This window comes from Thamnophis sirtalis, unplaced genomic scaffold (assembly GCF_051295495.1).
Source record: "Thamnophis sirtalis isolate CommonGarterSnake01/CBP01778 unplaced genomic scaffold, rThaSir2_p1.2 scaffold_4, whole genome shotgun sequence".
Classification (NCBI taxonomy): Eukaryota; Metazoa; Chordata; class Lepidosauria; order Squamata; family Natricidae; genus Thamnophis; species Thamnophis sirtalis.
The window spans coordinates 47146506-47170945 of NW_028261384.1; positions in this window are offsets into that span (position 1 = coordinate 47146506).

Here is a 24440-nt window from a genome sequence, read left to right on the forward strand (position 1 = left end):
ACCCAGCTCACTTACCAGCAGGCAAGTCAATTCAGAATGATATAGATGTTAATACAAAGAACTGAGCAAATTAAAATGGTGAAATAGTCCCAGGGAAATATTTTTCAAAGAAAAATGAGGAATGGGCGGCATACAAATTCTAATAAACTTGAATAAACACCATTTTTCCCCACACGAGCCAACCTCCAACCTCCATGCCCCTCCCCTCCGGAAAATCCAGGAAGTAACACTCGCGACCTCTCTAGCCAAGTGTTTTCTCTATGGTATTTGGTCATTTTTTCTTATAAAATGAGGTAAAAGGGGCGCGGGGGGTCCGTTTTGTTGCTTTAACGTTTTAATATCTTCGGTGAAAGTACTGAGGCAGAGAGAGAGAGAGAGAGGTTAGACAGGGTGTCTTTTGTCTTGCACCGGTTAGGATTTCTTAAGCAAATCCACTGGGCTTTCAACATGAAGCCAGAAAACGGGACTTTTTTAAAACAGCCCGGGACACGGGACAAATGGCTATAAAGCATGATTGTCTCGCTGAAATCAGGACGTCTGGTCATCTTAACTATATATCCAGTTATAATCAAACTCTATTTTGCAAACATATTGCAAGATACCACTTTATGTATTCTATTACATATACATTATAGTAGTCCAGTGTTGCCAAGTTTATTAGGGCTATTATTCAATAATTTTCAGCCAGGTGACTGAAAAAGAATCAGTAGGATAAAGATTACAAGAATCTCATAGCCTTACCTGCTATGACAGTATAGATTACTATTACCACTTCGTGATAAATTCACCTTATTGTCTGAAATTTCTATCTATAGCAATTCATAATTGCTTTTAAAATATTAACTGGAACCATTGCATATGGTTAAACAATAAGCAAGCACTATGGAAATTATATTTATTGAATCAATAATAAATCACACAATAATAAAACACACCATTAGGAAGGCACCACATACACACATCTGTCAGAGTAGGCCAAAGCACATATTCCCTGAAAATAGGCTCCAACATGTGTGCAAAAGCTCGGAAGAATAAATCTCTGGTCCCAGTGACTGACCCAAATTCGATTTCAAAATAAAAAATCATTTTTGCACTTTTATATTCACTCATCCTAAATAGATATCTTAGCTGCAAATTCTTTAAGTACATTTATACACTAAGGCTTGTTTACTATTAGTCATGCATAATTTCCTACACTTCAATTCTCTTTTAGCTGTAAAACTAAAAGTACTCCACCCCACCCCACCCCCTTATTTTTGTGAGTTGGTTTATGAGTTAACTTTTCTGGTTGGTTTAAACATGTAATTAGACATGTAAAGCTCCAAGTGTTTGTTAACAGTTTTCAAAAAAAAATTGACAAGGGGAACAATTGTTTTAAGTCTCTCTTCTTATCCTCAGTTCTCACATGATGCTAAAGAGAGGCTTCACTATCTGGGGCTGTCCACAGAAAATGTACAGATGTTTTTAGTAGCAGCATCTTTCACTGCACAAAGAACTACTGTTCAGAAAACCAGAATACCATTTAATGAAATCTAGATCCCTATGTAGCTAAATTAAAATGCTCAACAGTTTCAGAGCAACTAAGGAATATGATGTGAAAAGTGGGGAGAATTGGGTCCTCTTTAGCCTGCTAGGAATTTGAGCATTAAATAGCAATATAATAACAATGGTCCCTATCATGGGTAGTGATATAAGATCCACTGAAGAGAGCCCTTTTCTGTGTTAACTGTTTTGCAGCTGTGCGCATGGATTTCTGTAAGTATACTGAGTGTGTCAAGACAGAACTGTCCCAGCTATTTGCCTTTGTGATCCTACTGCTCTATTATTCTAGTAACAATGTTGGTATTTTTCTGACTTCCTACAGTAAGTATTTGTAACTCATCTAAATATTCCCTTATTACATATTTTATCCCTAAATAACTGTGAAGCAAAAAATGAAGAAGCCAGCTTAATTTGTCTATGTTAGTTCAATTTGATTCTCTACATCAGTGGTCCCCAACCCCCGGTCCGCGGACCGGTGCCGGGCCGTGGACCGGTGCCGGGCCGTGGAGTACCTGGCACCGGGCCGCACAGCGGCCGGGGGCCATGCAACGGCCGACTCTTCACTCATGCAGCGCCGTCGCCGGAGGGTGGGAGCTGCGCGGAAGCACAGGAGCAAGTGAGGTGAGGAGGAAGAATCCCCCGCTACTACACCACCTCCGTCCCCTCCCTGAGTCAGCCGTCCCCTCAGTGAACGCCTCCGCCTCTTTCTCCTTTCTCACCTCAGTTGGCTCGCCTGGAAGCGAGGCGAGGAGGGGGCGGACCATGCGCTGGAAGCGGAGCCCTTGGAGGCCCTGGCGGCTTCCCCGCCCGGCCTTGGCTTGTGAGAAGGAACGGCGGGAGAGGTAGAGAGAGAGAGAGAGAGAGAGAACGTCGGGCAGCCGAGGGCGGGGGGTGTCTTTTGAGGGGAGATGGGGGTCTTGCCCACCCCTTCCCTGCCTCCCGCCCACTCCAGTTGCCGCAGCCAGGGGTGGGGGCTTGGTGCCTGAAGTCTCTTGCCTCTCTTCCAAAATTTCGCCAACGGGCATCGGTGAAGCGCGCTCTTTCTCTTCCTCACAAAACACATTTCCTTTCCCCCCACGCGTAGTTATTGGCGATATGGACTCTTGGAGGCTGCGCTCGCGGGTCGCATTTCCTTTTTGCAGCCCACGAGAATGCCTGGTTCTGAGCCTCAAAAAACGAGAGTTCTCTTAAGGCTGCAAAAAAGGAATATACTTTGGTCCTTGAAGCGCTTTTCCTGTTATTTGGACATTATATATATACGTACGTACATACGTACGGTATGTATATATGCATGCATGCATGTATGTATGTATGTATGTATGTATGTGTGTATATGTATATGTATATGTATATGTATATGTATGTATATGTATATATATATATATATATATATATATATATATATATATATATATATATATATATATGTATATATATATATATATATATATATATATATATATATGTGTGTGTGTGTGTGTGTGTGTGTGTGTGTGTGTGTGTGTGTGTGTGTGTGTTTTTATTTGTGCTGGGCATACCACACTTGGGCATACCAGGGGTTGTGACTTTAAATATATATATATATATATATATATATATATATATATATATATATATATATATATATATATATATATATATATATATATATATATATATATATATATATATATATATATATATATATATATATATATATATATATATATATATATATATATATATATATTTCTGTAGTCCATAATATAGTGATGATTTAAAAAAAAATTAGTTGAGCACATGGAATCTTTTTTCTTTTAGTATATTTTGGAGGTGGGGGCCCACTTTGTTATTTAAGATAGTATCTCCTTTTATATATGGTAGTGAAGATACCTAATACTCCCACCCCCTATTTCCCCCACGACAATCAATGTGTCATCACGAACAATGCCCCCCCACCCCTGCGGGCGCTCAGCGGGCCACGGTAAAATTATCAAAGGCTGACTGGTCCGCGGCGATAAAAAGGTTGGGGACCACTGCTCTACATTGTACATTTAGTAACAGCCTAGAAAAATATCAACAGCACTTTTTATGTATCGGTCATAAGTGATTTCCCAATAGAAAATGATGATGTCCTTGGGTTCATATTCAAGTGACATGTTGAAGCAAGTACAGGTAGTCCTTGATTTATAACAGTTCATTTGGTGACTGTTCAAAGTTACAAGGGCACTGAAAAAAGTGACTTATGACAATTTTTCACACTTATGACCATTGCAGGATCCCCATGGTCATGTGATTTACATTCAGATATTTGACAAATGACTCACATTTATGACAGTTGCAGTGTCCCGGGGTCATGTGATCCCTTTTGTGACCTTTGGAAAGCAAAGTCAATGGGGAAGCCAGAGCCACTTATTGCAGAAAAAACAAATATATATCTAGGAAGCCAAGAGCAGCTTGTGTCAGTTTTGTAACCTACCAGCAAAGTCTAGAGTGTTTCATGGGAATCTTACTATTATTGGATCTTCCTACCAGAAAGGATTTGGTCATGTTACAGAAAGTTCTGGCAATTCAAAAATGTTCACCTTTCTGTACCAAATTTGAAATATTAATCACAGTCAAGCCTGATTTCCGACAAAACATCCTGGCAATAAATTGGAGGTAGATATGCCAGATACAAGCATGGTTCTATAGTGCATAGCCTTGTGTTTAATCATTAAATCTTAAGATATAAAAAAACAAGTTGATGTTTTTTTAAAAAAAATCTTAGACAAAAAAGCCCACATATTGTTATTCATTTCACTTCTGGTCTTGCCTCACTTCAAACACAAGGTTACTACACATGTTAGACTGGTCATTACTTCTCCATGGTAACTAAAACTTTTTGCATACCCAAATAAACAATTGCTTCAATTCAATACACAAGGTGATTTTAAAAAAAAAAACATTTTATTTAATGAGAGTTCAGCAATCAAAAAGCATTTAAGATTGTGAAATGCATGAATGGTGTAGCTTCTTGTCATTTTGTGTAAATGTCATTTCTGTTTTCTGAATTTTTATTGGAATGTTTTGACCTTAAAGCATTATACAATAAAGCAGTACAGTAATTTAAATTTAAAACAACATAGAACTGGAATAATAGAATTAAATTAATGAGAAATTTGTTTTGCAGAAAAACAGAACAATCATTTTGGCAGTGTTAATCCTTGTTAACATCACAGGTATGATTCATATCATATTTCTTATACAGTTATCTCAATTATTTTACACTTCAGTGTAACAAGAAAACATTTTAAAATCATGTTTGTTCTTTGCAGAAATCTGAACATCATTTTGGGAAACAAGTTAAACTTTCAGGAGCTATCTTCCAGAGAAACATGCGCACGCGTGCACACACAGGCACACACAAATTCTCCTCATTCTTAGATTTTGTTGTGGGAGGCAGGTCTAAGTGCCATGAAAAGCACAATATTTGAAGTCATTGGATCAACATATGTGCCTAGCAAAAGCCACAGATAATCATTTTTTGCAGTTATGCAAATGGCATAATTCATGACATTTGTATAATGAAAATAATAATATTTTACAGAGAAAGGAACAAGAGTTGAGAGGAGACATTGATGAGGCTTAATATTCATTAAAAGGGAACATATTAATTTATTTGAAGGAGGTGGTGGTGAGGCCCCTCCTTAAGAAAACTTCCCTGGACCCAGCTTCTTTAGCCAACTATCGTCTGGTCTCCAATCTTCGCTTTGTAGCGAAGGTTGTCGAGAGTGTGGTAGCACATCAGCTTCCCCAATACCTGAATGAAGCTGCCTACCTGCATCCGTTTCAGTCAGGTTTCAGGCGCAGGTACAGCACAGAGATGGCATTGGTCACGTTGGTTGATGATATCTGGCGGGCCCGGGAGAAGGGCTGCTCCTTTGTCCTGGTCCTATTAGACCTCTCAGCGGCTTTCGATACCATCGACCATGGTATCCTACTGCAACGACTCAGAGAGTTCGGAGTGGGGGGGGCACTGTTTTACGGTGGTTCTCCTCCTACCTGTCAGATCGGTCACAGTTCGTGTTGACTGGAGAACAGGGATGGACCCCGAGGCGCATCATTTGTGGGGTGCCCCAGGGATCGGTTCTCTCACCCCTCCTGTTCAGCATATATATGAAACCGCTGGGCAAGATCATCCATGGTTTTGGGGTACGGTATCATCAATATGCTGAGGATACCCAACTTTTCAACTCTACCCCAAACCACCCAAATGATGCCCTCGATGTGATGTCCCAATGCCTGGAGGCTATGCAGATCTGGATGGGGAGGAACAGGCTCAAGCTCAATCCCTCCAAGACTGAGTGGCTGTGGTTTCCATCATCCCGATATGTGCATCTTGTTCCATCTTTGATGATAGGGTGAGAAATTTTACCCCCTCAGAGAGGGCCTGCAATCTGGGAGTCCTCCTGGATATGCAGGTTAGTTTAGAAAAGCACCTTGATGGCTGTGACCAGGGGGGCCTTTTACCGGGTTCGCCTGGTACGTCAGTTGTGCCCCTTCCTGGATCGGGATACTCTGTGCACAGTCACTCATGCCCTTGTCCTTTCTCTCCTGGACTACTGCAATGCTCTCTACATGGGGCTGCCCTTGAAGAGCACCTGGAGCATTCAACTGGTCCAGAATGCGGTGGCATGGGTTATCATGGGGGTATCTAGGTGCTCCCATGTTACACCCCTTTTAGGCGACTTGCACTGGTAGCCGGTTGTTTTTCGGATGCGATTCAAGGTACTAATTATGACCTTTAAAGCGCTCCATGGCTTAGGCCCAGGGTACCTGCGAGACCACCTACTGCCACCAGTAGCCTTCCACCGTCCAGTGGAATCCCACAGAGTAGGCCTCCTCAGGGTGCCATTGGCCAGACAGTGTCGGCTAGCGACCCCCAGGGGGAGAGCCTTCTCTGTGGGAGCACCTTCCCTTTGGAATGAGCTGCCCCTGGAGCTTTGCATAATTCCCGATCTCTGGTCATTCCGACGCGCCCTAAAAAGTTGGCTTTTCCAGCAAGCTGGCATGGCCTGAACAGAATAAAATAAATGATTAATTTAATTGTTAATTTTAATCTAATTTTTAAATTTTTATTGTTAATATTAATTGGGTTTGTTTTTGTATACTTTCTTTAATTTCCTTTTTAACTTTTGTAATATGTGTGGTTTTTTTTAATGTTGTACGCCACCCTGAGTCCTTTGGGAGAAGGGCGGCATATAAATCCAATAATTTAAAAAAATACAATAATAATACTAGAAAACGAAAAATTAGGGAAACTACATACTGGCACTGGCAGATTAAAAAAAGAGGGATAGCAATCTATATAAAGGAAAAAATAAACTCCAAAGCAGTCTACTCTGATGAAGAAGGCAGGATTCTAATGATTGAATTAGAGACAACAGAAAAACCGATATTAATAGTGATATATTCACCAAATCAGAAACAAGAGGAATTCTATAGGAAATTACACAACAAAACAAATGAATTAGAATATGAAAATATTTGCTTAATTGGGGATTATAGCGCAATAGTGGATAAAAAGGTGGACTATGAAAGTAAAAGAAATAAGACAAAAAATATGTTACCTAAATCCTTTTTTTGAGATGGCAATGGAATATAAACTGCATGATATTTGGAGAGAAAGGCACAAAACAAGAAAGCAATATATTCAATTTTATTCAAACCCCCACCAGTCCTTATGGAGAATTGACATGGCCTGGATATCATCTGGACTATGCAATCAATTAGAAGAAATCGAAATTGAAATAAATGAGTGGGCAGATCATAACCCAATAAAATTAAAATGGAAAGCCAAAAAAGAAGAAAAATATGGATGATGAACTCAAATATCGCTAACGAAATAGAATACACTAAAATCCTAGAGAAAGAATTAAAACTATTTTTAGAATAAATAAAAAAGAAGACACCTCAATTCAAAATCTTTGGGATACCATGAAAGCAGACATAAGAGGCCTCACGATCGCCTACATTGTGCGAAAAATTAGAAAATAAAAAGAGCAACAAGAACATATGCAAAAATAATTTAGGGAAGCCGAAGCTGAATTACAGAAAGACCCAAAAAATAAAATTAAAAAAGAAAAAAGAAAGATGATAAAACATACGATTAACTTAATAACTCAAAAAGAATTAGCATAGAAAATTAAAGTGGCCAAACAAAATTACTTTGAACAAGCCAACAAACACGGACTATGGCTGGCATACAGATTGAAAAATGAAAGAGAAAAAAGAATGATGTATCAATTAAAAGATGACGTGGGAAATATTCAGTCCTGGTAAAACTTTCTTTCAGGAATTAAACAAACTAACTGCTAGGTTTGTCTGGCAAGGATGAAAAGGTAGGATTAAACTAAAGTCACTGCTAGATAGCAAGGAAAGAGAAGGCTTAACATTACCAAACTGGGAGCTATACACATTAACAATAACAACAACATAGATGAAGGACTGGATAGAGTTAAAGGATAAAAGAATACACAAACACACACACACACACACACACACACTCTCAAGATAGTTTAAATTTATTAGAGGTAATCCACCCAATATAGCAGATAGATGAATAAAATAAGAGGGTTAAAAATGGTGAAACGCAAATGAAATATAGTAGAAGGGGAAATAACATAAGGAGAATTGTATTGATTTGAAATTGCTATTAGAAAGAACAGGAAGTTCTTGTTTGTATTGTATTGTGTAAATGTAGTGTATGTCTTAAGTATTATACAATTGTATCACAGCGGCCAGTTGTTTAGCCGGATTTGGCATTGGTTACTAGTCGGGCCCCATCCAGGGGCCTAGGACGTCGTAACGTATTTTCGTAATATGCGTGCAGATCCAAGCAGTGCGGCTTTTTGCATTTGACTGATGGTGATTTTGTCAATTTTTAACTGTTTTAAATGTAATTCCAGTGCTTTTGGTATAGCACCTAGTGTGCCAATTACCACTGGAATTATCACTGCTGGTTTGTGCCATAATCGTTGAATTTCGATTTTTAAGTCCTGGTATCTTGCGATTTTTTCATGTTCCTTCTCGGCGACCCTGCTATCACCTGGTATTGCGATGTCTATGATTGTGACCTTATTTTTCTCAACCAGTGTGATGTCTGGTGTATTATGCGCCAGTATTTTGTCAGTTTGTATACGGAAATCCCACAAGATCTTGACCATCTGATTTTCGGTGACTTTTTCAGGCTGATGTTCCCACCAGTTTGTTGCTGTTTTAATATTATAATTTTTGCACAAATTCCAATGGATCATTTGTGCTACTGAATTGTGCCGCAATTTATAATCAGTCTGTGCGATTTTTTTACAGCAGCTGAGTATGTGATCAACAGTTTCATCAGCTTCTTTGCAAAGTCTGCATTTGGCATCATCAGAGGATTTTTCGATTTTGGCCTTAATGGCATTTGTGCTGATAGCTTGTTCTTGCGCAGCCAGGATTAGTGACTCTGTTTCTTTCTTTAATGTACCTGTTGTTAACCATAACCAAGTTTGTTCACTGTCCACTTTATCTTTTTTTTTCCCAGAAATTGGCCATGCAGTGCTTTGCTTTGCCAACTCTCCATTCTTGATTTTATCACATCTTTTCTGTATTCTTGTTTCGTCTGTTGGGCCTTCAGTAGATTTTTGTTCTTTACTTCGATTAATAGATGTTCTTGACTTTCTTTTAAATAATCAGCCAGTGCATGTTTTTCTTCTTCAACTGTTTGCTTCACTTGTAATAATCCTCTGCCACCTGATTTTCGGGGCAGATATAATCTATCAGTATCACCACGTGGATGTAAACTGTAGTGTATTGTCATTAGTTTCCTAGTTTTTTGGTCGAAAAGGTCCAAATCAGTTTGTGTCCAGTTAACTATACCAGCTGTGTATCTTATAACTGGTATTGCCCAGGTATTTATGGCCTTGATTGTATTTCCACCATTCAATTTAGATTTCAAAATTTTCCTAACTCTGTTGGTGTACTCTCGCCTGACAATAGTTTTTACTTCTCCATGCTTGATGTTATCCAACTGCAGAATGCCTAAGTATTTGTAGGCTTCATCTTCTTTGCATTTAATTAATTGGCCATTGGGCATTTCAATTCCCTCACATGCAGTGATTTTGCCCCTTTTTATGGATACAGTGGCGCATTTTTCCATGCCAAACTGCATTGAAATATCGGTGCTGAATACTCGGACTGTGTTTGTCAATAATTAGATTTCTATTTTTGACTTTCCATAGGGTTTCAAATCATCCATATATAATAAATGCGAAATTTTTTCAGCTTCTTTGGCTGTTTCGTAGCCTAATTTCATTTTTTTTTTAAGATTACTGATAGTGGGATCATTGCGATGATGAAGAGAAGAGGTGAAAGTGAATCACCCTGGAAAATTCCTCGCTTGATATTAAACATTTCGTATATATCATTCCCTACTGCCATCTCAGTTCTCCATTGTTTCATCGCCTTTTCAGTAAAGGGTGTAATATTTTTGCTAATGCCGGTTGTTTCTAAGCATTTTATGATCCAACTATGTGGCAGTGAGTCAAAGAGACTCAGGGCAGCTAACAAGCAAGGGGGAAGGGAAATACAAACAAAAGACAAAACAGGCAAGTTAAAAACAGAGCAACAGTCACAACAGTTTAAATGGGGCCAGGAACTCATCAGCCCCAGGCCTGCCGGAACAGTCAGGTCTTAGTGGCTTTGAGGAAAGCCGGAAGGGTGGTGAGGGTCCGGATCTCCACGGGGAGATCGTTCCAGAGTGCCGGAGCAGCCACAGAGAAAGCCCTCCCCCAAGGAGTCGACAGTCGACATTGGCTAGCTGATGGTATTCGGAGGAGGCCTAATCTGTGGGATCTAATTGGTCATAGGGAGGTGATTGGCAGGAAGCGGTCTCTCAAGTACCCAGGTCCAATACCATGTAGGGCTTTAAAAGTAACAACTAGCACCTTGAAGCGTGTCCGGAGACCAACAGGCAGCCAGTGCAGCTCGCGGAGGATAGGTGTGACGTGGGTGTACCGAGGTGCACCCACAATTGCTCACGCAATTTTATTTTATCAATTAGGAGCTGATCTTTTGTGCCCCTGCTCCTTCTTTTGTTGCCTTTTTGCTCTACTGGCAAGATGTTGTTTGTTTCCAAATAATCCATCATGTTATCTGCAATAATGCCTGTGAGTAATTTGAAGGTTGTTGGCAAACATCTTATTGGTCTGTAGTTTTCAGGTGTTGTTCCTTTAGTTGCATCTTTCTGAATCAAGTATGTTTTTCCAGTTGTCAACCATTCATCAATTTGGCCCTTTTGTAGAATTTCATTCAGTTGCCTGGCCAATATTGCATGTAAACTGGTCAGATATTTGAGCCAGAAACCATGTAATTGGTCCTTTCCAGGTGATGTCCAATTCTTTACCTTTTTTACTTGATTTTTGACCATCTCAGTTGTTATTTCTAATACTTGCATTTGTTTGTTGCCAATGCTTTTTTCAAAGTCATGTATCCACTTTGCTTCCTTATTGTAGTCCTTTGCATTTTCCCACAATTCTTTCCAGAATTCAACTGTGGCCTGCTTTTCTGGTTTTTCACTTTTGGTGTCACCATTCACATTAAGACTTTGATAAAAACACTGTTGGTCTGATTGAAATTGCTGATTTTGTTTATATTGGATGATTCGTGCCTCATATCTTTCAATTTTTCTAGCTGTTGCTGTTATCTGCTGTTTTATAAACTCTACAGCTTCATTGATGTTTCTTGTATCCAATCTATATCTTCTGATTACCAAATCTATGGTTTTGTTGTTTTTAAGCCGTTGCTCATGCATGTTCTTTAAGTTACTAGCATCTGCCCTTAATTTTTTGACTTTTTGTTCTAATCGGATTTTCCACTTTGGCTTTGATGCTTTTTCTGTTGTGTGACTAGATACTTTGATTTTAATGCCTAGTTCATTAGTGACTATTACAGCTGCGCTGTACATTAACTGGTTCATTTCCAAGATGGATCCCAATTCAATTGTTGAAAGCACTGCATTAACCATTTTCATGATAGGGGCCAAAATTTTCTTAGGCACAGTTTTTAGTGATGGTAAACGTTGCCTTTCCTCATTAAGCAGAAAATGCTCCATGATCTTATCCTTCAATTCTTTTTGTTTTTGAGTTAGTTCATCAGTTGGTTCAGTGATAACTGGTTCTAGTGGTGGTGGTGTTATTTCTGACAGCCTCCAGGCACTGGCACATCATGTCGACTGCTTCACTGAGTTGGCACGGGGCAGACAGATACAACTGAGTGTCGTCCGCATATTGATGGTATTTTATCCCGTGCCGTCGAATGATCTCACCCAGTGGCTTCATGTAGATGTTTAACAGGAGGGGGGACAGGACCGAACCCTGAGGAACCCCATATTTCAGGGGCCTAGGGGTCGACCTCTGCCCCCCGACCAACACCGACTGCGACCTGTCCGAGAGGTAGGAGGAGAACCGGTGCCTCCCACCCCCACCTCTCGCAACTGTCACAGAAGGATACCATGGTCGATGGTATCGAAGGCCGCTGAGAGGTCAAGGAGCACTAGGATGGAGGGATGACCTCCATCCCTGGCTCTCCAGAGATCATCGGTCAGTGCGACCAAAGCAGTCTCCGTGCTGTAGCCAGGCCTGAATCCAGACTGAAAGGAGTCTAGATAATCGGCTTCATCCAAGGACCGTCGGAGTTGAGAGGCCACCACTTTCTCAACAATCTTCCCAATAAAGGGAAGGTTGGAGACTGGACGATAGTTGTTCAAAATGGCTGGATCCAGCAATGGCTTCTTCAGGAGGGGTCTCACCATCGCAGTCTTCAATGCCAGTGGGAAGAAGCCCTCCCGAAGAGAGGCATTCACCATCGCCTGGATCCAGCTCCGTGTCACCTCCTTACTGTTCAGTCAGGAGGGGCACAGGTCCAGTATACATGTGGCAGCACTCACCGCTCCCATGGCCTTGTCCACTTCATCAGGGGCAACAGGTTGAAAGTCAGTCCAGAGATGTTGTTGAAGACCTTCCCCCGGTACCCCGGCTGGCTCTGCGCAATTGGAGTCCAGGTCCATCCGAAGCCGAGCAACTTTGTCCACGAGGAACTGGACATATTCCTCTGCTCTACCCTATAAAGGGTTATCCGCAACCCTCGTGTTTAGGAGGGAGCGGATCACCCTAAACAGGGCGGCAGGGCGGGACTCAGCGGACGCTATCGGAGCGGCAATATAGTTGTTCTTGGTTGTCTGTATTGCCGAGAGGTATGCTCCGATGCAGGCTTTTAATAGTGCTCGGTCTGACTTGGATTTACTGGACCTCCAGCAGCGCTCTAGGCGTCTCTTTTGGCGTTTCATCTCCCGGAGGTCCTCGGTAAACCAAGGAGCCCTCCTGGATCCACTGCCACGGATCTTCTCAGTCTCTCAATAGAACAATCTCTCCTCAATCAACTCAAGGAACTCCAGGCACCTTCCGTGTCCTCCAAACCTGGTTAGTCTCTTAGTGGGTTCACAGCTGATCAGCGGCTCGGCGTTAATGTGAGCTCCGGCAGCTCCCAGCGTCTCCAGGCGAGTCAGCAAACTGCCTGGCTCCTGGCGGTTACCTCACTCCAGGCAGCCGCAACACCCTCGGCTCCCCAGGGCACGATGGTCTCCAGCAACCAGCAGCAAGCAATTCCAGCCAGGGACCCTGGCAGCTGCACCTCCAAGCCGTGCTAGCGTCGGCAGCTTCTCTCGGGCCGCGTCTGAAGTGTCGGCAGCCTCCGCCCCACTCCCAGTGCTTTTTTCCGTCGTCTGTGACTTCCGTGCCAAGCAACTCTGGGGAGACAAATCTCCTCAATACGCTGCTGGCACGGATATGCTGGGGAGTTCTTACTCCTTCTAGCCGCAAAAACCAAGCTCCTGGACAAAGGTTTCACTTTCTTCTGCACAGTCAAGTTAGTCAGTCAAGTTAAGCTGGCCTCGTTAAAGAAAGCTCCGTCATTGTCCATTGTTCATGTGGCGAGGGGGTGTGTGGCGAGGGGGGGGCGCCTAATAGTCGCTCACCACCAAGAACTATCCAGGGCCACCAAAGCAGTCTCCCTCCAGTCTCCCTCCAGATGAAAAACGCCGCTCTTCCCGGCGAAAACGCTGCCTCTCTCAATCCACACCAGACGAAAACGCTGCCTGTCAGCTAAGAAACCACCATCCGCGGGGGGGGGGGGAGGAAACGCCGCCCAAAGGCCATCCACACCATCTGACACTGCCGAGGCTCGTCCTAAGTCACCCGAGGCTGTCTCTCCAAGCAAGCAGCCCTGGATTCCTCTCTCCCTAGTTCTCCTGTTTGAGAGGTCTGGTGGTCGGCGGAGGCACGGACCAGATGTTTTTTTCCTGTCTTCCAGCCTGAGCGGTGAGCTCAGACAGCCATCTTCCGTCGCACATGCGCACATTCTCCTTCTTAGGCAAAAGGCAAATTTATGCAGGCATATGCTGAGCAACCTGCCGAAAATAGAAATATTGTAAAACTAACAGGGTTTTTGTGTATATGGAATAACATAATTGGCATGAACTTTTTATTTTTTATACCCATAGCATAAAAAATATTTCCCAGATATTTAGAGGTCTTTACTTGCTCTAGTAAATGATTGTTTATTCATGAGGTATGTGCCTTAGGGCTTAGCAAAAACCATGACCTTGGTATCAATAGAATAATTTGAGGTTCCAACTCGAGTAGGCTTGCACAAGAATAAATAAAAATGAAATTCAGACAGATCTGAAGAAACGAAATATTTATTCCTAAAAGCAAAGAGTTTGCCAAAGAGAAATGTAGTACAGCAGCACACTTTTATAGGACAACTTGTCCTGGAGTGAAGGTGTGCATGTGCTGGTTCTAGAGTGACACTTGAGGTGTGTGTGTGGGTGTATGTGTGTGTATCTGCAATGTTTATTCTTGTGAATATGCAGTTTTGCTGGGAGACTTAATTTAATTATCTCTATTTATGTTTGCAGACCTTATTCTTTGATATGTGGATTAAGACTGGATAATTTTTTGTGGATTTGAGGGAGTTTGAATAAAATATTTCTCCCCATTTGCTATTTTTACCTCATTAATTTAGTTTCCACCTGACTGTTAATTATCTATGGAGATGCTGATTCTCAGACCATTGTGGATTTTATTAAGGGAAAATGGAAAGAGTATAAAGAATCAAATATATTTTTATATAAAACTTCTCACATTTGTTTTGGAGTAATTAATTTCCAGTCGTTCTTTTAGACAGTGCTCAGAAAGTATATGAAACATCCATTTCAGTGTCTGAAGAAAGCAGCACAGTATCATCCACATTCAAAAGAGCAGACTGTGTCTATTTCCCAATTCTAGTGGAGGAAGAGATAGACTACTCAGTTTGTCTATAAGAGGCAATAAAGAGATTAAAGAGAAAGAAGCTAGAATATACACTTGTCTTATTCACCTCAACAGGGATTTCTTTTGTGCAGTGTTCTTAAGCATTACATTGCACCTTCGTCTGGGTTTTAATATCGCTTCTACAGTATATAAAGACAAGTAATCTTTTATCACTTGAGGAAAAGTCCAGTTTCTCCCATTGTCTGGAGCTAGAGATGAGATCAAAAACATATTTAAGATCAATAAACTTTTTTTCTTCTTTTTACTCCAATACTTTGCAGTACAGCCATATAACAAATCTTTAAAAAAATATATTTCTACCTCATTTTAAAAAATGGTGTTCTCTGAAAGGTTCGCTAGCTATCTCTGGCTGTCTGGAACTGCATGTTCATGCATGCATAATACGTCCATTGGAGTCACTAACAAAAAGAAACAGATTTCATGCACAGAAGCTAAAGAAAGCCTTCAAAGTATCCATTTAGACTTTCTCAGAAATTTTATTGCTTGAATATTTCAACATATTAGAGCACCTCTTTCAAATATCCTTTTTTTAAAACTTGGTGCAGCCCTAATTTGTATTCTGTAACTCAGGTCAATATATTACCTATACATGTGGCACACCAAGTAGCCTGTGCTGCCTATCATCATTAGAAAAAAACATCAATGAATTGCTCCCAAGAAGAATCCACAATTATTGCCACCTAGGTTTTCATACCTAGTTTCTCCCCGACAGGGACACTGCCAAGAGCCTCCAAGGTCTCCAGACTGCTACCATGTTGATAACTGATTAGTGGGCAGGAAAATCCTTTGTAGTCCACAATTATCTTTAAAGTATTTATCTGATCCTTTCCTTCCAAAGGTTGTGCAAGCTGCTCTCGCGTCTCCTCATTCACTTAAATCCCAAAGGCAGCTGGACAGCATAAGTCAGTGATGGCGAACCTTTCCGGCACTGAGTGCCCAAACAGGAACATGGGTGCATATGTGCACTGGAACACTGGAAACCCAAAGACCAGCTGGCCGATACACACAAGCCTGGTTTTGGCTGGTTTTGGCCATTTGGGGGGCCATTTTCCAGGCTGTTTTCAGGCCATTTTTGGCCCGAAAAAATGCCCTCCAAACACACTGAAAATAGCCCAAAAATGTTCTGGTTTTGGGGGCACCCATTTTCAGGCCGTTTTCAAGTAATTTTCCAGCACTCCAGTGCCTGTGAAGATCAGTTGGCGATGGCAAGCATGCCCACAGAGAGGATTCTATGAGCCAAACTCTGACACGCATGCCATAAGTTCACCATCATGGGCATAAGAAGATTCTACCGAAAGGTCTTATTCTGATGAGAAAAAAATTAGCCTAGTAAGACATAAAATGATGGTGAGATGTTGTGGCTCAGCAGGAGCTTTTGGAGCTGCTATCAGACTCTGACAGTCAGGGGCCCTTTGAGTCAGGCCTGGAGGAGGCGGAGGGCCCTGGACAGGGTTCTGACTCCAAGCAGGGCTCAGAGAGACTAGTTGGTCCCCAGGTAATGACTGAGCCTTGGATCAGTGAGAGAGGCTGACACAGAAACCTCCTGTGAGTTGTTTCGGGATGCACACAGGAGAAGGGCTGACCGACATAAGGAACAATTGAAGACTCACAGGAGATGATAACGAGCAGCTATTGCTCATTAAGATCTCCTCCTGCGGATAAAAGACTGATGGTGCCATGCCCTGGTTGCAGAAGTCAACGTTCCATTTCTGTTCCTGTCAACGTTCTCCGTTCGTGTGCAATTATCAAAAAAAGCACTTGGATAAGTGACTTGATTTATATACTCCTGTTTTCCATCGAGAAAAGCACTTGGATAGGTGACTTGATTTATATCATCCTGTTTTGTAGCAGTTTATGAGTTAGGACTTTTGCCAGAGCATTTATCTGTGTTTATTTTGGGCTCACAGCCAGCAAGAGCCAGGATTGATAAAAACATTCCTTTGAACGTTCTGTTTGGCTTTCGTTTCTGAACGGACAAGGTGGGGGGTCAGAACAGTTTGACTTCTGCCCAGACAAACCTCCATTCATATAATTATGGAGCAGCTTCACGCTGAGAACGCCCAGCTGGCTCAGCAAATTGCAGTATTGGCGGATCAAATTTCTCAATTGCAGAGATCTGCAAAACCCCCCCCCCCAGCCAAGGAGGAAGTGCCCAGTGGCTATCCTGCGCTGCAGTTTATCATCCCGTGAGCATACGGTCTCTGATACGGGATGAGCAGCGGGGTGACAAATGGGTGGAGCAACGAAAGGCAGAAGTAGGGCTGGCTTCTCCGTGGACTTTGGAAGGGGATCTTTTGAAGTATCGGGACTGGTTCTATGTTCCCGCAGGGCCCATCCGTCGAAGGGTGCTCTCTCAGTTTCATGACGCTCCCGTTGGGGTTTTTTCCGGACATTGCACCTGGTATCCCGTACATTTTGGTGGCCCCGCTTAGGAAATGATGTGTTGAAGTGCATGGTGTCGTGTGTCCAGTGTCAAAGAACCAGGTCTGCGAGGAGGGCTTCTCCAAGATTACAACCCTTGCTGACCCCAGTCCCCGCAGCACAGGACTTCATTTCTGGGATCCCGGTGGCCCACCAGTGTCTTGGACTGAGTCCCATGGAGGCCGTCATCAACCCTTCCGGGCCGCATCCCGAGCATCGGACTCGGGGGATGGGCCTTGCGGTGGGGGATAGTGTTGGGGCCCGGCAGGAGTTGTTAGAGCTGTCGCCAGACTCTGACAGCAAGGGGGCTAATGAGTTGGCCTTGGAGGAGGTGGAGGACCCTGGACAGGGTGTTGTGGCCCGGCAGGAGTCGTTAGAGCTGCCGCCAGACTCCAACAGCAAGGGGGCTGATGAGTCAGCCTTGGAGGATGTGGAGGACCCTGGACAGGGTGTCGACGCCGAGCAGGGCGAGGAGAGACTGGGTGGCCATCAGGTGGCGGGAGAGCATTGGATCAAAGGGAATGTTCCAGAAAGTATTTGGGAGTTATATCAGGAGGCAAACAGGTGGAGGTCTACTCAGCGGAAAGCACAAAGAATGAAATATAGGAGATGATTGCGAGCCTGTCATAAGGACAACCCATCCTGACCGCATCCTGACCGTCAGACCCGGGGGAAGGGCCCTGCAGTGAGGGATAGTGTTGTAGCTCGGCAGGAGCCTTTGGAGCTGCTATCAGACTCTGACAGCGAGGGGCCCTATGAGTCAGGCCTGGAGGAGGCGAAGGGCCCTGGACAGGGTTCTGACTCTGAGCAGGGCTCAGAGAGACTAGTTGGTCCCCAGGTAATGACTGAGCCTTGGATCAGTGAGAGAGGATGACACAGAAACCTCCTGTGAGTTGTTTCGGGATGCACACAGGAGAAGGGCTGACTGACGTAAGGAACAATTGAAGACTCACAGGAGATGATAACAAGCAGCTGTTGCTCGTTACGATCTCCTCCTGCAGATAAAAGACTGATGTTGCTACGCCCTAGTTGCAGAAGTCAACGTTCCATTTCTGTTCCAGTCAACGTTCTCCGTTCATGTGCAATCATCGAGAAAAGCACGGATAAGTGGCTTGATTTATAAAATCCTTTTTTGTAGCAGTTTATGAGTTAGGACTTTTGCCAGAGCATTTATCTGTGTTTATTTTGGGCTTGCAGCCAGCAAGAACCGGGACTGATAAAAACATTCCTTTGAACGTTCTGTTTGGCTTTCGTTTCTGAATGGGCAAGGTGGGGGTCAGAACAGTGAGATATATATCAGAAATCCAGAAGTAGCACCATTTGTCATCACACAAGAAAGCCCAGTCAACAATGTCTCCCAGGTAACTTTTTTTCAACCTCAAAGTTAAGTTGAAAAATAAACAACAAATATGAAACACTAGAGAACCTGAAAGATTAGTTGCAACATAACAGGACAGAAATATTTATTTTGAGCTAGTAGCAGTAAATATGGTATATAAACACAAATCTAAGCTACAGAGACAGAGATAACTGTGCTGCAGTTCAACACAGAGTTACAGGAATTTGAATCCACGTCTTTGCAATCTGAGCACATCAAAACCACTCCACATCTGAGCACATCTAACTGGCAAGATGATCTTACCTGACAATAATATGTCATCATCTGTATTCTCTCTCCCTCCCTCCCACCAACTCTCTCTTTCGCCATCCCCTCCATCCCCCTTCATGTGCTTTATGCTTTAGTATACACATCCTTCTCATTCTGCAGTTGCTTTTAATAAATTGATACACTTTTTCTGCAGACACAAGGTATTTTCAGAGGTTGTTTGTGGGAAAAGGGCAGGGGTGGGTTGCTCCCAGTTCACACCAGTACGCCAGAAGGGGTTCATCAAGTTTACCGTATCTTTTAGAACCCGTTCATCCGGTGGGACAGTACCGGAACGCTCCCTCCCGCCTGCCCCCCCTTGCTTGCTCACCTCACTCATCCAGTCGCTTGCTCGCCACTCCTGTCCACACCATGCTTTCCTCGCCCGCCACTCACTGATTGGCTGCCTCACCAATTGTCTCACCTCTGAGAGGCAGTGAGTGTGGCTGTCTCCACTTCTTTCTTTCTCCGAAGGCATGAGAGACATCCCCCCCATTGCCAGAACGTGTGAACAGTGAAGGAAGGAGATTGCAGTGCAGGCTCATTTGCCTCGGCTACGCGATCTCCTTTCATTCTCCATCTGCCTCATTCACTCGTTTGGGCAGCAGAGAACAAAAGGAGGTTGCACAGCCAGGGCCAAATGAACCTGCAGCCTCCTTCATTCACACGTTCGGGCAGTGGGGGGGGGGGCTTTCTCACACACCTTTTTACGAAGGTGTGAGAGAAATCCCCCCCCCCATTGCCCAAATGTGTGAACTGTGAAGGAAGGAGGCTGCAGTGCAGGCTCATTTGCCTTGGCTATGCAATGTCCTTTCATTCTCTGTCTGCCTCATTCACTCGTTCAGGCAGCAGAGAATGAAAGGAGGTCAAGTAACTGGGGGCAAATGAGCCTGCAGCCTCCTTCATTCCTTCCTTCCCTAAGTGCCCACCAAAGTGCTGCTGCCGCTTAGCTGCTGCTGCTGCCACCACACCCTCTGTGTACCTGGCCTCTGGCCTGAATGTAGTGAGCGATTGTGGCACAGGGCAACTGGTGGCGGTGGCAGCTACTGCTCCTGGGCTAGCTGTGGGTTGTGCTGCTCAGCAGGCAGCACCTGACTCCCCCGCCCCCACTGCCCCCACTGTGCCACCTCAGCAGCAGCACCTCTCGCCCGCAGAACCGAGACAGGGAAGAAGATTGAGAGACATGGAGCCACAGACTCCCCCCTTTCCCCCGTCCCACAGCTCGCTTCCTTGGGTGGGACCAGGGTGCATGCAGGATGAGTGGAATTTGCAACCAACTTTAAAGTGAATGTGACTGTTTGTAACTAAATGGGACAGAGAACATATAGGGATGCAAGGGAACATGGTGGTAATCTAGTCCAACCCCTTCCCAAGGCAGAAGTCCTTCCTTCTCTTTGAGAGCTGTCAGTGGCAGACAGGAGGGAAATGGTGTTTGTGTATGAGAGAGAGAGAGAGAGAGTTGGAGAGAGAGAGATAAGAAAGAAGGAAGGAAGAGAAAGAAAGAAAATAAGTGGGGGAGAAGGACACAGGAAGGGAGGGAGGGAGGGAGGGAACCTATGATCACAACTGAGCCCAACTGTTGGTTGCTAAGCAAGAGCATTGTTAAGTGAGTTTTACCACATTTTCCAACTTGACCATGCCCACCCAGTCACATGACCACCAAACCACTCCCACCCAGACACATGACGGCCAAGCCACTCCCACAAAACAGACCACATCTACAGAATAGGTTCTAAAAATGTTTGAAACCCACCACTGGAAAGAGGGTCTTTCACAGAACTTGCTATGACATCTTGTTATGACCTCTTGTTATGACCATTGTATTTATACATTGTATTTAGATATAAATTAAATCTTGCTGATCAGTTTGGGGGGGGGGGTCAACTAATAATAAAACATTTTATTACAGTCATAGACCATTTCAAAAATGTGTTACATATTAGGCAGATGTGTTAACCATTAAGCCACAGGCTCTCCTCCGTTATCAGCTGAGCCAGGGACAAAGGTATATATTTAAAGTCACAACCCCTGGTATGCCCAAATATGGGAGGAAGTTCACTGCTTCCATTCTCTGTCCATCGGCTCGTCACAAGAGACCATCCAGACAGAAACCCAATATTTTTACTGTTGCCTTTGTTACATTTGTGTTGTATTTGTGCTGATAAATAAATAAAGGGAGACTAGTATAGATCTATTTCAAGCTATTTAGCTCGCATTAGCTAGCCATACCCTTACTGGGATTCGAACCTGGGCTGTATTACATATTAGGCAGATGTGTTATACATACATACATACATACATACATACATACATACATACATACATACATATACATATATACATAATACATACATTTAAAATCTTTTTTTAAAAAGCCAAAAAATTTAGATATTGGTTATGCATGACATTAACCAAATTTTTAAATTGTGTTTATATTTAACTGAGTTCAACTGACTATGCCAAAATGAGCTGCTTCTACCTAGTTTTCAGTGGTAATTGGATACCCTTTCTACACTCTCAGCTTCAAATATTTATAAATACATTTTCTTTTAACATGAATGTTCAATTTAGTTATCCTGGCAAAAAAAACCATAGACTTTACTAGCGCAGTGCTCCGCAAATTTTATGAATGTGGTGTGAATGGTGTGCCTGTTTGATGTCTGTACCCACTTTTTAAAATCTCATTATTGTTGTATTTTCTGTGTTTTAACTGATTTACGTGGGGAATGTATGTGTGAGTGGTTGTGTATGTATGAGAGGACTGGGAGTACAATGTGGTGTCTCCTCCACTGAGTGCTATTGCAGAAGTGGTAGCGGGCCCAGGCCTACCTCCCGTCCTAGAATGACTGATATAAATTGCCTGCCGGAAGGAGTGGAGGCTGTGAGAGGGGAAATGGGATCTACAGGTGCGGGGGTGGGCCAGAGCATTACGGTCACTATGGGGAGGGGCAGGTATGACGGGAACTTCAGGGCTAGCCATTACCGGGGAAGGAGGGTTCACTATGTCACAGCGATCCCTCCTTCCGGCCCTGTTAGTTCCACTCCAGGACCAGATGGTGAGAGTTGTCAGGGCCCTGGTCTCAGGCTGTTGTTGCTAAATGCCAGGTCTGTGGTTCACAAAGCTCCCCTCGTCTGGGACCTAATTTTAGATGAGGGGCAGACCTGGAATGTATTACTGAAACCTGGCTGGGCCCGGAGGGAGGAATCCCCCTCACTGAAATGTGCCCAGAAGTGTTTCAGGTGCTTCATCAGCCGCAACCCCAGAAAAGGGGTGGGGGAGTGGCTGTCATCATCCGAGGATCATTAGTTCTTCGTAGGATCCCTGCTCCAGAGCTTGTCGGGTGTGAGTCCCTGTTGGTGAAGTTGGACATTGTGGGTCAAGTGGGCTTGTTGTTAACGTACCTATCTCCCAACAGCATTGCAACAGCCCTCCCCTCGCTCCTCGAGTCAGTAGCCGAGCTGGCGGTAGAGTTCCCCAGGCTTATGGTGCTGGGGGATTTCAACCTGCCTTCGCTCGGTGAGCACTCTGATGGGGCACAGGAGTTCATGGCTTCCATAACAGCCATGGACTTGACTCAAGTAATTTGGGGTCCGACTCATTTAGCGGGTCACACGCTTGACCTCGTATTCCTCTCGGACTGGATTACTGTAACGTGCTCTACATGGGGCTGCCCTTGAAGAGCATTCAAAGACTTCAATTAGTCCAGAATGCAGCCGCGCGAGCGATTGTGGGTGCACCTAGGTACACCCACGTTACTCCTATCCTCCGTGAGCTGCACTGGCTGCCCATTGGTCTCCAGACATGCTTCAAGGTGCTAGTCGTTACTTTTAAACCCTGCATGGCATTGGACTTGGGTACCTGAGAGACGCCTCCTGCCAATTACCTCCCAAAGACCGATTCAATCACACAGACTTGGCCTTCTCCGGATTCCATCTGCCAGCCAATGCCAGCTGGCAACCCCCCAGGGGAGGGCCTTCTCTGTTGCAGCTCCAGCCCTCTGGAATGACCTCCCGGTTGAGATCCGGACCCTTACTACCCTTCCAGCCTTCCGTAAAGCTACTAAGTCCTGGCTGCTCTGGCAGGCCTGGGGCTGTTGTTTAATTGTGTATGTTGTGTTTTAAATTGTTGTTTTGTCTTATTTATCCCCCTCCCCTTTTTATTGTAAGCCACCCGGAGTCCTCCGGGAGTGGGCGGCGTACAAACCCAATAAACTAAACTAACTAAACTAAACTTCCATGTGCTTGTCCAACTTTTTCCAACCAAGTGCTTCCATTATCCTCAATATGAATAGCTATATGGTTTGCTGTTCAACATATATGAAAACCACCAGCTTAATTCATTTTAAAAGGCCATTTAAGGACAGCCTTCCCCAGTTTAGACCCTCTCCTGGGAATTCTGAGATTTGAGATCCAGCCATCTCCACGCAGAGGAAGGCTGATCTAAAATAACCACAATCAGACTCACATTTTCCAGTGAGAAATTCCAATAACTAGGCATTACATGAAGCAGCATTTCCATTTGTTTCCTGTCCAGCTTTCTTCAATGGAATCTTATTTTTCTCATAGTTCTCAAAAACAAATAATTGTGTATATAATATTCTGATTCACTACATCTGTTTCTGTGGTAACTTGGCACTCACCAAATTTGTTGGGACAGTAATTTCTAACCATCTTTACTAAAGGCTGGGGATTATGAGTATTTGCATCCAGCAAATTGCAAAGGGAACAGGTTGGGAAAGGGTGGAATTGACATATGAAAATCTTTCTATGTTCTTCAATGTTTAGGGAATTTTTATATCATACAGTGGTACAAAACATAATCCCCTGCTGGAGAAAAAAGTGTCATAATCCCAAAGGGGTTTTAATATTCATAACAAAGCATAACAATGGAGTTAATTAGAATGGCAAGGTTCACAAAATCCCCTAGGGGAGTCCTTCACAACTCTAAATCATCAAGAGGTGTAGAAATGTTGCAGATACCTTTCACAAATTTCCAATAGATATTAATCTCCTCCCCTTGGATTTATGAAAACCACAGGCTCAGCCAGGACAATCAAAAACAATCTACTTGAGAATGCTCTTCAAATTCTTTAATTAATTCAGCATACAGTTGCTGACATTTTAGTTTTTGCGTCTGTCCTTTTAATGGCTAACACATACAGGAAGTCCTCAATTTATGACCATTTGTTCAGAGATCATTTGAAGTTACAATGGTATTGAATGAATTGTTATGATCAGTCCTCAGAATTCTGGCTATCTCGTCCTTCCTGAAGTCATATGATTGTGATCTGGATGCTTGGCACACACTTATGACCAGTTATCAATCGCCCCATGATTACATGATTGCCATTTCCAAACTTTCCCAGATAGAAAAGGGAAGCCAGTAGGGGATTTTACAAAGTGTATGGTAAGTCTCCCCTACCTATTATTTATTTATTTAT